Below are 16,473 nucleotides of genomic sequence, written 5' to 3' on the forward strand. Positions count from 1 at the left end.
GTAAAAGGAGTTTTAAAATTGAAATTGTTAGTAGGACCGAATGCAACATCACTGGAACTAAAAAGCGAATATTTACGTGTATGAAGTGACCGCGGATAAATAACAATCGACCAAATATAATGAAATTGAGTAATCGGATAATCTACTTAACAATAATTAATTAATCTAATTAAATAAATCAATAATAAAATGAGGGAAATGTAATTAAACATGGGGTGCGAAACATGGAAATGGGATGTGGACTCTAAATGGCATTTTGGGCCCAAACCCATAAAAAATTAAACCCATTATTTAAATAATAATTGATTTTACAGAAAGAAAAAAAAGAAAAGAAACAACAAGCTGCTCCAATGAAGGGTCGCATCCCCTATCCCAGATTCCATTTTTAATTAAAATAAATAAATGAAACTTGGAGAGTTTTTTTTTAAAAACTAATTAAGGCTATTGGTTTCCCAAGATATCCATTCACGTTCTAATGAAACCTGGAGAGTTTTTTTAAATTAATTAAGACTATCGGTTTCCCAAGATGGCCATTCACGTTCTCCCTTCTTTTTTAACAAAAACATTGTCTCTTTTTCAATGTGAAGATAAAACAGAGAACACACTCCATTCTCTCAATCTCTCTCTAAACGCAAACAAACCATGGCTTAAAAAAAATCAAAAAAACAAAACTCTCACCTTTCTCGTTTATTCTTCAGAGGACTCCTCTTCGATATGAATCTCTTGCTCCCACGAACTTCTCTGCTTCGTCAATCGCTGGTGGTCACCGAAAACCGTCAACGGCGGAAGGGTTTGTTGCGTCGGAAGTTGATCGTGAGCTTGAGGTTATCGATCCTTGGGATTCCGTGGTTGCGATCTGGTGGAGGAGGCGGCTCTTTTTTTTCGGTCCAGATTCACGGTTATCGTCCTCCTTTTATACTCACCCTGCTAGGGTTTTGAGTTGGCTTACTGCAATCAAAAGGGGTATCCCACTTGGAAGTGCTTGAGGTGCTCCTGTTTGTCTACCCTATTTTGGTGTTGGATCTGGAAAAGGTAACTCGAATCCTGTACTTTCTTCTCTTAAATTTGTCTTAATTCCTTTTTGGGTCACTTGTGGACTTTTACCACCGGTAAAAGGCTATTTACCGCTGTGAATTTACCGGAATATAACATGTGTGGTTTGATGCTTGCAAGATCCTGTTGTTTGCAGCATTTTGTTCAGTGAAATAATCCCTTTCTGTGGTAGATTCATTGTTGCCTTCAAAATGGATTCTCAGAGCTATTGTCAGGTGTATGTTCATTGCTTCTCATCTTGGTAAGCTCGCTGATATGGAGTTGAGCAAGGTTGGATGTTGAACGAGCTACTGCTATAACATCTTGCAAGTCCAAATTAGCTTCAGATTTTGTAGTTGATAAAGAGATGCCCTTAGCTTCATACTTTGCAGTTGATAAAGAGATGTCCTTGGCTTCACACTTTGCATTCCAATATCTCCTGTTATATGCTTGCTTGATTTCCTCGGCATTATTACTTTTGTTTTATCATCAATGTTGCTATCAGCGTTCATCGGATCAGCTTTTGGTTCTGTCATCATAATCTGTTTCTGTTCATTAATCGCAGGTTCTTCGGCTTCTTTAAGCCTAAAAGGCAGTTCACTTGCTACTTGCACCGCTTCTACCGTATCCTTCAATTGAGCCTGGAGCCCTCTATTTCCATCCCTCAACATTCGCCTCTCCTCTATCCGCCAACATATGTGTCACAGAGAAATCCGCTTTGTTGAAGGTAATCCCTGCGGCATATTTTGAGAAAGAAGCAAAGTCCATATTGAATCCAACGTCGACATTCATAGGAGCATCCTGACATTGTAAATGTAGCTGGAATCTCTAATTGCGGGGTTGTAACAATTGAGGAAGTCGGGCAAATTTCTCAGGGTAAAAGTTGTGCATACTGAAGAAGCAAATCGAATTTATCAGCGACCGGGTAACGCTGGAACTCTTTGTATAGACATTAAGATTGACAAGTAACTGAACCCCATTCTTGCTGATCCAGTATGTTACCGTATCTACTGTCATGGCAGGTACCTCCAAGAAATGCCCTGCTTCAACTTGAATATGTCATCTCCACTCGGTGCCGTCGTTTGGACTTAAAGCAAAGTAGAATACCACCATATTCTTACTATTGTGCATATAAAAAACAAAGCATTAACTATGACAAAGTGTGATTTCCAAAGTTGCTGACTCGCATGTCCCATCCTTAGCTTTCATAGCTTCCTTCCCGCGGTTAATTTTCCGGAGATGATCGGACTGGCTTTTGGCAGCAACATAGATTTTATCTTCAAGCCTTTGAGAAATCTTCCGAAGTTCAGGTAATCCCTCATTCCCAGAAACAGGAAGATGTTTTTTTAATATGTCCATTATTGTGTTGACAATTCTTCACTACATAGCTCCTGTAATCCATTAATCACTTTGGATTGTAGGATTTCTTTTGTTGTTGGACGTGATGATGGTTCAGGATGCAGCAGCCAAAAAAGTGCTACTTCAGTTCTTTGAGGTCTTGATATCAGCTTAAATAATACACGTGGTATCATCATCATCACAATGTTTGAATGTTGTTACAATGATGCATCTACTTATAAGTTATAATGTCAACTGCAGATTCTTTATTTCTGATACTTATCCTCCTCATTTTTCTTCCATTGTCTCTAGGAAGAAGCTTCATTATTGATTTGTGAACAATAGTGCGCGTATGAGTCATGCGCGAGGTTCTGTTCCTTGAATTGAAGGGCTCCCCATCTGCTTCCAGCATTTGTGATTGACATTTGGATTTCCGACACCGACATAAAGTCTCCGGGTGTTGATGTTGCATGCTTCTTTCATTTAAGGTCCCATTCTATTACCATATTCGATTGTGCTCCATGATAGCTTTGTTGTTGTGAATGCCATTGGAAAATTGAATTTCACATTATCTCCTACATCATTACTTTTCGTTTTAACGAATCAATGTACCATGTAACAACCTGTTTGTCATGTCCACTGCTTGCAGGTAACTTTCCATCAATTTCAGGTGGTGTTGTTGCAGAAACATTCCAACCTGAATTATGGGCTGCGGCGGCTGGAAGAAATCATATACACGTTGGTGCCAAGACCAAGGCTAACCGTGCTGTTATACTGTGGTCAAATTTGCTGCAGAGTTGTTTATCTTTACCAATATCAAGAAGAACGTCACGAGTGCATTCATCACCTTTCCAAACATTCTGTGTTGGCCATAGACTAGAATAGCTCACGGCTGATGCTAGATTGCCCTCCGGCATAAAAAGAAATCGTCTAACTTGGTGTTCTCGTGTTGTTTGGGTACATCCCATTAGCATATCCAGAAGACAGACCCAGTCTAAATGAATGCATGGAAGCATACACGTTTGTGAATTATGGAAGTGGCTGATGTAAGGACGTGTTCAGCAGTAACATCAATTGAAGTTTTCCCTCCATGACCATTTATTTTGTTAGCAGTATATGTTTCATTGGCAGAAGCTGGAGGATGATTTGGCATGTTAATTGGAATTAGTTTTTGGTAGTTTTGGAGTGAGTTCGATTTGGTCCCCAATGTCCCTTCTGTAAATTTGTAAGCTTAGCAAAATCTCATGATTTGTAATGAATATAACACTGGATGTGAATGAAAATTGGTGTCCTTGTAGCAAAACATAGTTGTTCTTTGCCTTAAAACTTCCAAGTATTCATGTGAGATACTTTTAAAATTATGAACTAATCGTATACCGTGCAAATGAATGATAATGGTTTAAAGAATGTGAGAAGGTCCTTGGTCATGTATGAATGATTGGAATATGAATGATTATGTGGGAATCTTTAAACATGCATGAATGGAAAATCTCAATGTGAAAATGAAGAAAATATGAATGCAAATTTAAATATGTGACAAATGTAAAAATATGAAATAGTAAAATATGTGCATGAATGAAGGAGTATGTATGGAATTTCTTTGAGTTATGAATGAATGAGAAAATGAATATGCATAATGATCCAAAATAAAATATTTTGCCACTTGACACATAATTTATTTGAAAGCAAAGTGAGAATTGGTAATGTGACAAGGCGGGAATAATAGTCACTTCGATGGAATTGGAACGGAAGATGAAACATGAGGTTCACTTGATTCTAACAAATGAAAGAGTTTTCAAATCTCGCATGGCTAAGGAGATTAATCATCTTATACCAAATAAAGAAACAAAAACCCAAAAGACAAACACAGATTGGTCGTGGTAGCATGTCCAATAACAAACATTTTTTTTGGATGGCATCATGACCAGATGGAATGGTCATGAAGAAAGAATGCAAACGAGTGATTGATGGGGGAAAATTTTCAGGGCCAAAATCGGGGTATGACACTTAACTTATGAGATAAATAAGCCATCACTAGAAGATAAAACCTAAAGTCCCAAAAAGTAACTTAATGGTCTAAGATCCTTCATCTCAAACTGCTCACACAAGAATTTCTTGAGCTATTCAATTCCAACAGAGCCATCATCGGTGATAATCATGTCATAAACATAAAGAAACTATACAATAATGTAGATCCCATAATTTTTAGCTTAGCCGACATATCTATTTTTAGTGTTAGTTGAGGTGGTCATGCAGGAACCCAGGAGGGACACATAGGTCATCCCTTGATAGATGTCGGAAGAACGAGTTAGTAGCTCATCCTAACGGTTAAGAGGTAGACTAAGGGTTGCATGAAGGTCATGAAATTGATGTTTAAACCCCGTTACATCTCATGATTAATAGTCATTATGAGATGACAGACGTTACCTTAAGCATTCAAGCATGAGAAATATAGGGGCGGCTCATTATGACCCATTATAGAAGGAGTCAAAGGGTTGAAAGGAAGATTGTACAAGAGGTTCCAAAGAGAATATCAAAAGGGGGTATAATGATACAGAGAAGAACCTGGAAGAACACAAAAATGGTGGTCATTCCTCACTTCTAAAATAACCTCCCAAACACCCGATTCCTATTGCGCTTGTGGTCTCACCTGACTCGCTTCAGGGAGATTATCCAAAAATGTTTATCAAGAACATTTAGCATTCACCGTGGAGCTCGGTAAAACTTACTTGAGCCTCAAGTTCGTCCACATCTATACCAATATACACTCCAACACAGTAAGGACGACAAAGAAGTAACACGATGGCGCCGACGGGCCAATAAAAGAAAAGTATGAACGCTCAAAGAGCCAAACTTAAGAGTTTGGTAGACCGGTATGTGTCGTATCTCGAAAAATATGATCCTTCGCAATGGTCGTGGAAAAAATGATTCGAACAGAGTCGTCACCTAAATTTATTTAATCCAATGAAGGAAAAGGAAAATATTGATAAACCTTTAAAAAAGAAAATGGTCATCGCAGCCATATTCGGGTTCCGGGGTCGATTATGCAAGGGAAAGGTATTAGCATCCTTCACGTCTGTTGTATTCAACGGGAACTTTTTAGTTAAAACTTGAGATTGAATGTTAGCTTATGTTAATTGTTTTCTTTGAAATATTAAAAGATAGAAGATGAAAAGAAAGGGTCCACAATTTTTTTTATTAGGGTGCTTGTCAAGATTGCGAGTCTTGCTCTTACGTAGCCTCGTGTACAATGAGGAATTCAAAGCGAAGTAGTTTTGGGCAAGACAAAATATATTTTTGGTGTTTTTTGTTATAGTGCTTGAAGGGATTTGAATCTCGCTCCTATGTATCTCCAGGTACGATGGAGAACTCAAAGCTACGTAGTTCTTTGTAGCCAAGAGTGTTGGTTGATTTATTTTAGAGGACGAATGTTTAGGTCACATTCTAAGAGTTAAACATTGTCTTGTTTTCTCGCGGATGGGAGACTTAGCGTTTGCTTGTTTTGTGGTAGAAAAGATCCCTTTTAATCGCCTTCTAGCAGTTTAAACATTTAGTTGTACGCTCGCGCATGGGAGGCTTAAGCGCTTGTTATACGTGTTAGAAAGGACTAAATAGTGTCCGTTTGTGAAAAGATTTTGAGCGCACGGGGGAGAGAAAATATAGATTTGATTAGTTTAGTGTGTTTTAATGAACAAGTGTTTGTATCACATTCTAACGGTTAAACATTGGCTTGCATGCTCACGAGGGAGACTTAAGCACTAGTTTGTCTACGCATTAGAAAGGATTGCATAATGTTCTCTTGAAAAGAGTTGTTGATCTCACGGGGGTGAGAAATTAGGTTTTTTATGGTGAAGACATGTTTATATCGTATTCTAATAGAAAAATATGGCTTGCTTACTCGCGGAGGAGGCTTAAGAGCTTGTTTGTACGCATTAGAATAGACTATATAAATGTATTCTTGTGAATGGTTTCCCATTGCATGGGGGCAAGAGGATAAGTTTGATGTGTTGTATGTTTTCTAAGTGAGTGACGAATAGTCGATAAGAATGAGACGTGAGCCACAGGATCAAGTATTCAGGGTATTACTGAAGTGCTAGACTCCAACTATACCTTTTTCATTCAATGTATTTAAGAAATTATTTTTATGGATAATGAACTTTCAACGAGATGTGTGTCTCGGACTTGATTGTTCAGAGATTCCACCGGAATCCTAGACTCCAATGTCCCCTCCTTTTGTCCAAATTATTAGGTGTTTTAGAAACTAAAAGAGTGAATGAAAGGCTAATCCAAGACGTGTGCCTCGAGAGTGTTCATTCGAAGATTTGAGGAATGCGGGACTCCAAGAATCTTCTTCTGTTGTATTTCTTTTTTAAAAAAGATTTTAATCTTATGTTTAAATCGGGGAAAGGATTTAGATTGTATCGAAACGATTTAGTCGAGATTGAAATGGATCACTTGGTATTGAACCAAGGTTTTTGCTTATTGAAAATGATTGAGAGGTTAGGATAGTCGAAATGATTTTGATTTGGGAAAATTACTCGACGTTGGATCGAGTGCTTATTTTTGTTTTTTTTGAAAGTGGTTCATTTTAATCTTGAGTTAAAAGCTAACTAAGCTAACAAAGCAATCAAAAGTTAGGTGATTAAGATACAAGGGTCATTAAACAAGTATGTGTAAAAGGAACTCATTGTAAGAAGGCCTGAGAGTAAGCCGATTAAACAAGTACAAAAAGATCTCATTGTAAGAAGGCCTGAGAGTAAGCCAATTAAACAAGTATAAAAAGATCTCATTGTAAGAAGGCCCAAGAGAAAGTCATGGGACCGGAAACCAGCCGTAATCGAAAGCAAACTGAATTTAGTACTATGTTAAGCAATCTTAAAGTGATTCATGTAGGAATCACCCTATATGAGGCCGATCAATATAATCAGTGCATCTAAATTATTTTCGAAAGTCAAATTGAATTTGAACTTCCGAAATCATAACGCAATGAAAAATTTAATAACCACTTAGTATTTAAATGAAAATTAATCAACTTAAAACTATAATTAGCTCAACAATTAAAAATTTAACTAATTGATCAATTAAAACTAATCAAATCCAAATAATAAAAATAAACAAAAGAATGTACCAATGAACATGGGGTTGTGGAAAATAAATATGGACCTAAATATATAACAAGATCCCACTACTTCATCTAAATTCATTTTATAATAATAACGAAAACAAAATTTAAAATAAAATAAAAATATAACAAGTAAATGATAATAAAACGGATTTTGAATTCTCTAGCCAACAACAAACCCAACATTGACCTAAATTCACCTTAAAACAATAACATATAAAAAGATTGAAAATAACACTGAACAAATTAAATTTAAATTTAAAAAGAAAAAGATAAACACAAATAAACATATGAAATCGAAAAAATTAAGGCAACACTCTATTTCAGCAAATTTGAGTCAACAAAAAGGTGACAAGTGAAATCTAACCAACTATTAACCAACACGTGTCCCCGTTTATACAAAAAAAAGTTCTTCTCCCTACGTTTCAAGAGTTGAAAACAGAAGAAAAAAATATTATCTACCAAGCTCGTTCCCTCACTCTTTCTATTCTATTCAAATCGTTTTTCTTAAAACAACAGTACCATTAACGAAAACAGTATGAACATTATCACTATACTGAATATAACACCACTATGCCCAAATCAAACGTGCATGCAATCGAATACACAAACATCATCCAAATACGTAAAAGAGATACAAGAATCAATCAACAATTAGAACAATATCATAATAGAAAACAGAACCAATTGACACTAAGTTATTATTATTGTGTTATTGCTCGAAGCTTTGACAGAATTGTAGAGCAAATAGCCACCGATGTTGTTTGTTGAAGCAGTAGCATTTTAGAGAGATGGAGCACATAATTACAGTTCGTGACAGATGTGGGAGTTGTAGCCGAGCGGACCGGTTAATGAGGAAACAATTTGAACGTCATGACGGTTTATGTTTGGATCATTGAATTTAGAGGGAGGGTTTAAGAGTGAAATTGATTTCTTAAGGTGGTGAGGCTGTTTCGTGGTACCGATTTTTTATGTATGGGTGGCGGTTCCATTGGAAGAGGAAGAAGAAGAATGGTTTTTTGCGGTAGTTCGAAGTTGGTGGTCTAGTGGTGAAGCTTCTGTCGCCGGTAAAGAAAGGAGGTTTTAAGGGGTTGTTGTTTGAGTGTAAATTGTTACATTGTAGTGAGGGAGAGGAAATGGATTTTCTGAATTTTGTTGATGTGAGGAAGGGAATTGATGCAAGAAGGGTGATGAGATGATGAGGTAGTGTTAAAAGTGTTGTTGTTGATGAGAAGAGAATGAAAAAAGTTGAGAGGAGGTAGAGAGATCTAGATGGGAAAAAGTTAAATCTGTAGAAAAAGTTGAAAGAGAGGAAGTATTGGTGGTAATGGAAGGTTATTTAGGAATAAGATTTTTTTTCTTTCTGTTGAAACTGAGAGTATATGGGTTAAGTTCTCCGTTGCAAAATGGAAAGAGAGAGTTATATTGGGAAAAAATATATGTCTCTTACATGTGGATGAAGTGGCATACCTTTATTAGTGAGAGAGAGAGAGTATTTTGAAGAAGGGGATTTTATAGTGAATGGAATCCGGTTCATTGGTCATAACAAAATATATGGTTTTCTTTTGCCAATTTCCCTCTTTCACGCTGAAAGTGGTGGTGCATTGTGAGATGATTAGTTATCATGACTTTCCCCCTCAAATAACTTTCACCCTTTTTTATTCCTTCAGTTGAGAGAGGAATGTGTGTCCCTAAATGATTGGAGATTTCCCTTTTTGTTTTTTTGTCTGAGCAAAAGAGACGTTGGGATGGAATTTTTTTAGAGCCACGTGTCGCTCTCTTAGTGGAGGAAAGGAGATATTTTATGAAATTGATAAAGAATTTATCAAGGTGATGACATGTGTCCCCCCTCCTTTGCATTGCCAGCTTTCTTTTCCATGCTTTTAGTTTTTGTTATTAATTTATTTATTTCCCTTTTACTTGATTGGTGGAAATATATGGACATCGAAAGTTATTATGGACCATTGATTATTTTGAATCTGACGGTCAGGACAAAAATAAAGAAAAACAAATTAATTTAAAATACCAAAGTTTCCCCTCCTAGATGCTTTGAGATATTAAAATGGAATTAAATCAATTAAATCAATTAAAATGCACATGCTTTTAAATAAACATGATAAATGAAAATGAAGTCATGAATATTCTATTTTAATTTTTCTAAACCATTTGATAAAAAGATAAAAGTAAAATGGATTAAAATGAATATAAATTGGACGCAAAAGTGCACGGAAAATAAAAATGAATGCACCAAAATGATCAGCGCGAAATAAACTTCTGGAAAATAGACAGGTTTTGATCAAATTTTAAAGTAGAAATTTTTTGATTAAAGAGCTCGGGCAATACAAAATGCGCCCGAACAAGTAGTCGAAAAAATTAAACGAGCATGCCAGATTGAACTACGCGGACCATAGATTAATAAAACTGACATCTGCAGGCCCGATCTTTAAGTTTTTGCCCGTTAGTTTTACATATATTTGAGAAATGATTTGACTGATTTGTTTGTAGATCCAAACATTTATTTTGGTCGACATTTTAGGCATTATGCAAGTTGAAAGGCATGTTATGCTATGTCGACGGTGAAAAGTAAAATAAAGTAAAGTGTGTGAAAGTTTTAAAATGCCCGAACAAAACTGGGGTATTGACAGTATGAAATTTTCTATCTGCTGCTTTGTGATGATGTTCGAGGTATCAAACTTGTCGGCATCAAAATTTCTATGTCACACATCGACTCGTCCAACGCTTTCAACATAGTTATGTCATATAAAGTATGTGTCGGTAACATTTAGGGCTTGGTCTAGCTCGATCGGTGATAGCGATAACCTCTATACAGATAAGTATTCTATTTTCTATCCCAAGCGCTGAAAATTGTGTTCATCTAAGAAATTGTTTTCTTACTAGTGTTGATTCCAACTTTGGTATTGCTCTAAATATCCCAAAGATCTTTCAGCTTGTAAATTTTCAAGTTACTACACTACATCAGACTCTTTTCGGAGATCATAAATCAAGATCAATGCTTTATCTCTCTTATTCAACCTTTACTGTGTGAGGAAGACCTTTTATGTTTTCAATTCTTGATGAAGTAATGGGGGATACTTTCAATTGATCGCCTCAAGAAAATACTTTGATCTTCCACTTTCATACCGTTAACAACTCCGCTAGCTATGGCGCAAGTCAAAATCTCTATCAAGGCTAATTTCGGATTTTGAAAAGGGGTGGGCAAGAACTTAAGCAGGACATTAGAGAGGCAACTGAGTGTAGCATCTTAGGTCAAAATCCTACTTCAATTCACACTCATGTCGACCCATGTTCAAAAGTAGTTCTTCTTTCTGCTTGCCATGACTATGGTTTTTCTCCTTTTGCCCATTAAATTATCGTATGCTAGTTGATACGTAATATTACACTAATCGACGCGTCTGTGATAGAAACAATATAAAGCATAGATATTTATGCAATGTGACCTTATGGTAAGGAGGTAATTATAAAAACACTTATTGTGTTCATATTGTCATGTATTTTCAAGAACTGTCATGTTGTTAAAAGTGAAACAAGTTTGACAATAGAATGTCCACATGAACCTTAATTGAATGAGAAGTGGTCATCGTGTATAGAACATACTTTATTACGTATGCCACTTCTATACATATTTGATTATATGCCAATGGTGTTGAATTATAATTCATGGTGTCGAAGCATGTTACTGTCGAACACTTAGTTGTCGAAGTGTCCAGGAGTTAGCCTCAACATGGATTTTTACTAAGGCCCAATTTTGTAGGGTTAATAGAATTAGGTATTTTGGGATTTACTTAAGGAGTAAGCAAGACCAAAATCTACAAATAGGGAGTAACCCTTATTGGTTGTTATACAACACAACAGAGGTGTGGTTGCATAAGTTGAATAAATCTCAGTTTGAGAGTAGATAATTACTCTGTATAAATTCTTCTTCTTCTTCTTCCCTTACTTTGATAAAATCCCAATTCTATTTCTTCCCCAATTTTCATCTTTTATTTCTTTCTTCAATTATGAATTGTGCAGCAGAATTCTCCATAGGTTTTGGTGAATTCCAACATCTGGTATCTAGAGCACTGGTTGAGCAATTCTTGGAAGCATAACATGATGAATCATCTAAACGGGCATTTTCCGATGAGTCTCCCAATTCTAAAGAATCAGAATTATGAGAATTGGTGCAAGAAGATAAATGTTGTCTTTTACTATCAAGATCTTTGGGATCTTGTGAAGGAGGGAGTGACACGACTTACAACAAATGTGATGGATGAAGAAAAAGATGCACACAAAGAATTGAAGAAGAAAGATCACAAAGCTTTCTTTATAGTTCATCAATGTGTTGATTCTAACAATTTCGAAAAGGTTAGTGATGTTGAATTAGCGAAAGAAGCATGAGAAATTCTTGAAAAAACATTTGGAGCCAGAGAGAAGGTGAAAGAGGTGAGGTTACAAACTTATAAAAGAACGTATGAATTACTTAAGATGGAAGACAATGAGAGCATAACTAATTTTTTCACTAGGGTTACAAAACTGCTGAATCAAATCAAGGTATGTGGAGAATTCTTGACATAAAGATAAGTTGTTTCAAAGATCTTGAGGTCATTGGTCCCAAAGTTCGACCACGTGGTAGTAGCCATAAAAAAGTCGAAAGATTTGTCAACATTGGCAAAGGAAGAGCTTCAAGGGACACTTGAATCTCATGAACAAATAATGGATGAAAGAGATGCAAGCAAGTCGAAGAGTGATGTGGCTTTGCAGGTGCAACCAGTAAGAGAAAAATAAAGACAAAGGGAAGTTGTAGCGGGGTATTCGTTACCATTAGAGATATTGACTAAATTCAAGGTAAACCATACAAGTCGAGTTGCCACCGCACTTCTATTTATCCAAAGGAATGGTTAGAAAGCGAACAAAAACCTAAAAGTTTTATCGAATCAAAAACTAGTAAAAGAGAGTCAGAGATCTGGGTAAGGGGGTTGGTTATGCAATGGGAAGGTGTTAGGCACCCAAAACATCCTAGGTACTCCTAGGGAGCCCTTTTCATACTTGTTGTAAGGTTTGTATTTTGTGAAAATTTGTTGTGCAAACATGATTGAAGAGATGAGAAGAGAATATACAAGTTTATTTACATTTTGTGTTTGGATGGATAAATGCATTGCCTACGTACCGTCTTAAAAAAGATTAGGATCAAAACCTCGTAGTTCGGGGTAAAAATCTCAAAATGAGTTGGTGAATTGATTGGTCCAAAAGCCTTAAGGTCTTTTGTTATCCAAGGGAGAAAACTCAACCTAAAACCACAAATCCACCATGTGAGGATAACTTCAACATGCTAGTGAGGGGTTAACCCTATAATAAGCATGGAAGACTCATTGTCCATCACTAAGGATATAGGTGAGTATTACATCTATCACAAGGATAACTCAAACCTAATAGCTAAAGGTTATGGAAAATTTGATTAAGAAAGTGGCCATTGAAACCACAAAAAGACATTTGAATGGGTTATATTTACCAATGAAAAGTATGTACAAAATTTGGTCAAAGTTGACTTAGAAGTTCAATTCAAAATAAGTGTTATGAAAAGAAAGTTTGAAAATCAAAAGCATAAGGCTTAGGTTTCTAATGTTTGAAAACAATTGTTAAATGTTTGCGCAAAAGTTTTGGCTTGGGTTAGAGTGGAGGGAAGAAGAAGAATGGCTAAGATCCTAAGCAATGCAAAAGGTGAGGGATAAGAACAAAACCACAAAAGGAGTTCCTCTCTTGAGATCATATGGATGATCCAAGTAGCTCCCATCCTTTGGAATAAGAAATCACATAAGCATAAACTCAAGCAATCAACAATCAAATGAACTCTTGGAAGGTTCCTCAATGTTACTTGAATCTTTCTCTTAGGAGCTCATGGCAATGGTTCTTCAATTTGGCTCAAGTGGGAATCCCTAACACAAAGAAACACACACATCAAAAGATTCTATTAACAATTAAATAATGGACAAGAGGGAGCTTAGAATATGGTCCTTTCAAAGTTCATCTTCAAGCTTTAAGTATTCTAAAGGCATGAGGCCTAGTTGCTCTTTGACATTTAAGCATTCTAAAGGCATGAGGCCTAGTTGCTCTTCAAACTCCATTAGCTTGGGTAAAGTCCTAAGATCTAAGTCCATTTTGTCCAATTCTTTGCATTTGGTTCACAACAATCAAAACAAAACACAAGAACAATAGTATATACACAATTATGTACTTAAGTGAGCAAAAGGCAAATTGCATTAACATAAACATGTGCTCAAGTGAGCAAAAGAAAAAGCAAATGAATAATATGTACAAGAATAGTAAATTGCATAAATGTAAAGTGCAAAAGTAAATGTTAATGGTTAATGATTAGTGTGCCATAAGGCAAATTTAGCGCTATGTTAAGCAATCGTAATTGGACTTATGTAGAAGTCACAACCATCTGAGGTCGGTCAATAATAATGTAGGCAACAATACAAGTTAGAAGTCTTGATTAGTGAACCAAGTTTCAACAACTTGCCATGCCAAAAAGGAGAAGAGAATTGATCTTGTATTGGTTTAAGTCTTTTGCATGATTTAGGAAACAACCTATCCTTAATGCAAAGTCATTCACTTGATCAATTGATCAAGATGAATTAGATTTGGATCAAGGAAGATTATGTCTCCCTAATCAATGCTAACTTATCAACCTTCAACTCATTGATCAAAATAAAAAAGAAAAAGAAGAAGAAGAAGAAAGAGATGAATAATGGAAAAGGAAATGGAAAGAATAAAGTGCATAAGGTGAAATAAAATGTACCAATCCATGTATGTTGACCAAATGACATTGAAAGTCAAGGTCAAACAATGAGAGACCAGAAATGGGATGAAGATTGGAGGTCAAATAATAAGCAAAATATTTTTTTGGCATTTTTAATATTAAAATAAACTTGAATTAAAAATAAAAAGAAAGGTCAAACTTCAAAATCACTTCAAATCAACCTTGAAAGGTCCAAGTGATTTATCCCAAGTTCAACAAGGTCAAACAAAGTTTGACAAAAAATTTCAGCATTTTAAAAAGTCAGAAACTATTTTTAATCAATTAAAAATGAATAAAAATAACCTAATTGAATTAAAATCTCAAATAAATCTCAAATCCATTAAAAAATTGATGAGAATATTTTTCATAGATCCCTCATCATTCAAATAGGTTAGGAAAATATTTTTGTATTTTTTGAATATCAAAAACTATTTAAAATGAATTAAAAATAACCAGAAAAGAGAAAATTCACAAAAAATATCAGATGACAAAATAAAAAATATTAAAAAACAATTTTAGAAACTAGAATTTATTTGGAGAAGAATGCAATTGGTCCCATATTTTTTGGATTAAAAATAAAGAAGTTATGAATTTTTGAAAATAAAGGAAATAAAAGAAATTAAATCAGAAATTAATAAAATAAAAAAAACAAGGAACGTCTGATCAAGCCTCATTAATTGACGTGGCTGATCAGACGCTCCACATGCGCGCTTCCACGGTAGGCTTTAATCAAGGCGAAACATGTGGCATTATTGAAAGTAAACAAAATGCATGACTGAGATAAAAACGTGGGAGATGCATCCAACGATCCAGATTGAATCTGGCATGGTGGACGGTGGCCAGCGCCACCGTCTTCTCCGGCGAGCACTCAAGCTCCGACCAGAGTTGCAGGTCCTCCAAACTCAACCAAAACATACGATCTAGGTACCAAATTAAAGCTGGGGTGATGTACATCACCCCTATGCCATCTATTTCTACTCTAGATCTCTATAATGAGAGAAATCAGAGGTTGAAACTTGATGGTGTTCATGCTGAACTTCATGGATTTCAACAATTGAGTACTCAAAACAATTGCCTCTATGAAGAGGACTTCAGCCAACACAATATCCAAGCAAATAGATCAAGAAATAGTGAGTTTTGAAGGAAAAACCAGTTGGAGAGAACCTTTGAATTGTGGTAATCTGAGCTTGCTTCCTTGCTTCCTTGGGTCAAACAGAGCTTCAATGGATTATGAGAGAGAGGTCTAGGAACTTTAGATCTAGAAATTCAACCAGATTTAGTTGAATTTCAGATCTGAGAAATTTGAATGAAAATGAAATAGTTCCTTTGGTGAGAGGTTTGGTTTTCAATTCAGCAGCATTTCAGGTTGATTCATCGATGGAAATTGAATGGAATGATGCTTCTATTTATAGATGGAGAGGCAAGGCAAGTGTGATAAAACTCGTGTGCATGTCAAATGGATATTCATTGCATGGGCTTGCATGACCATGTAGAAGACCCAAACTCAATGCCAAATGCAATCTGAGATATAATTGAGATGAAATGGCCGTGTAGTTGGCATTGCATACGCTTGTGTAATGAGTTTTAACATGTTATGCACAATTATGCCTAAAACTTCTCCTTTTCGAAAATGCCATTTGCCAAATCCAAACATGAGCATGTGAGTAATGGTTGGAAAGGTCTTGATGTAAGGAACAAATGTTATGTTGGGAAAAAATCCATTTGAAGTGTGGAAATTAGTGAATTTTGAGTTTAAAGTGTAAGGTGCAAAACATGCAAAGGTGAGGTTTCCAAATTTGGCCAATTTTCAAGCCCCTTTGTTTTGATGATCCTCTCAAGAAAATCAAAATGGACTTAAATTTTGAATAATTTGGATTTTTGATGAAAGAGTTATGGGCACTTGAAGTTGGACTTTTTTGCCTTTCAATGCATTTGGTCCAAAGTGACCTTTAATGTTTTGCATTATCACATGTATTTCCTTTGAGATTTTGAAATTTTGTTCAACATAACATTTTAAGTAGACATCTTAAGCTTTCCCATGAACTCGATCCCACCTCAAAATAATAAAAAATGAATGAGTTATGTTCTTGGGAAGTTGACCTAAGATTAGGGTTTCAGTCAAAATGACCTATAATGTCTTGGAATGGGAGATGACCTTCCAAGCTTCAAATCAATTTTTGAT

At 35.7% G+C, this 16,473-nt stretch overlaps 1 long non-coding RNA gene across 6 annotated transcripts; it reads left to right on the plus strand.

Annotated features, from left to right (window-relative positions):
* The first annotated feature begins 389 nt into the window (after positions 1-389).
* Positions 390-3,673, plus strand: LOC127126816 (uncharacterized). 6 transcript variants are annotated; one of them, XR_007805104.1, is made up of 6 exons: positions 390-1,032; positions 1,174-1,957; positions 2,055-2,342; positions 2,454-2,557; positions 2,683-2,858; positions 3,020-3,673. It is a non-coding gene; the product is annotated as an uncharacterized LOC127126816 (long non-coding RNA). The 6 variants fall into 6 exon arrangements; XR_007805101.1 differs by having other exon boundaries at positions 391-1,032; positions 1,190-1,957; XR_007805102.1 differs by having other exon boundaries at positions 398-1,032; positions 1,598-1,957.
* Positions 3,674-16,473: the final 12,800 nt, after the last annotated feature.

Source organism: Lathyrus oleraceus, chromosome 3, assembly GCF_024323335.1.
Source record: "Lathyrus oleraceus cultivar Zhongwan6 chromosome 3, CAAS_Psat_ZW6_1.0, whole genome shotgun sequence".
NCBI lineage: Eukaryota > Viridiplantae > Streptophyta > Magnoliopsida > Fabales > Fabaceae > Lathyrus > Lathyrus oleraceus.